This window comes from Arachis duranensis, chromosome 2 (genome assembly GCF_000817695.3).
Source record: "Arachis duranensis cultivar V14167 chromosome 2, aradu.V14167.gnm2.J7QH, whole genome shotgun sequence".
NCBI lineage: Eukaryota > Viridiplantae > Streptophyta > Magnoliopsida > Fabales > Fabaceae > Arachis > Arachis duranensis.
The window spans coordinates 14396911-14397735 of record NC_029773.3 but is presented as its reverse complement, the minus strand read 5'-3'; the positions used below and the strand labels follow the sequence as shown (position 1 = coordinate 14397735).

The window sequence follows — 825 nt, the reverse complement described above, 5'->3', positions numbered from 1 at the left end:
ACCTACTCCCGACTTCTATGGGAGAAGCATCTTTATCCCTGCCATTGGAGCAAACAACTTTGAGCTTAAGCCTCAATTAGTTTCTCTAATGCAACAGAATTGCAAGTTTCATGGACTTCCATTGGAAGATCCTCATCAGTTTTTAGCTGAGTTCTTGCAAATCTGTGACACTGTTAAGACTAATGGGGTTGACCCTGAGGTCTACAGACTTATGCTATTCCCTTTTGCTGTAAGAGACAGAGCTAGAACATGGTTGGACTCTCAACCTAGAGAAAGCCTGGACTCTTGGGAAAAGCTTGTCAATGCCTTCTTGGCAAAGTTCTTTCCACCTTAAAAATTGAGTAAGCTTAGAGTGGAAGTCCAAACCTTCAGACAGAAGGAAGGAGAATCCCTCTATGAAGCTTGGGAAAGATACAAACATTTAATCAGAAAGTGTCATTCTGATATGCTTTCTGAATGGAGCATCATAGGTATTTTCTATGATGGTCTCTCTGAACTATCCAAAATGTCTTTGGATAGTTCTGCTGGAGGCTCTCTTCATCTGAAGAAGACGCCTACAGAAGCTCAAGAGCTGATTGAAATGGTTGCAAATAACCAATTCATGTACACTTCTGAAAGAAATCCTGTGAACAATGGGACTAGTCAGAAGAAAGGAGTTCTTGAGATTGACACTCTGAATGCCATATTGGCTCAGAAAAAATCTTGACTCAACAAGTCAATAAGATTTCTCAAAGTCTGTCTGGAATGCAAAATGCACCAAGCAGTACTAAGGAAGCTTCCTCTGAGGAAGAAGCTTATGATCCTGAGAACCCTTCAATGGAAGAG

At 41.0% G+C, this 825-nt stretch overlaps 1 non-coding gene across 1 annotated transcript; it reads right to left on the bottom strand.

The window, feature by feature from the left end:
- Positions 1–343: 343 nt before the first annotated feature.
- On the bottom strand, positions 344–451 carry LOC127745351 (small nucleolar RNA R71). Its single transcript, XR_008006548.1, has one exon. It is a non-coding gene; the product is annotated as a small nucleolar RNA R71 (small nucleolar RNA).
- Between the last annotated feature and the right edge of the window lie 374 nt (positions 452–825).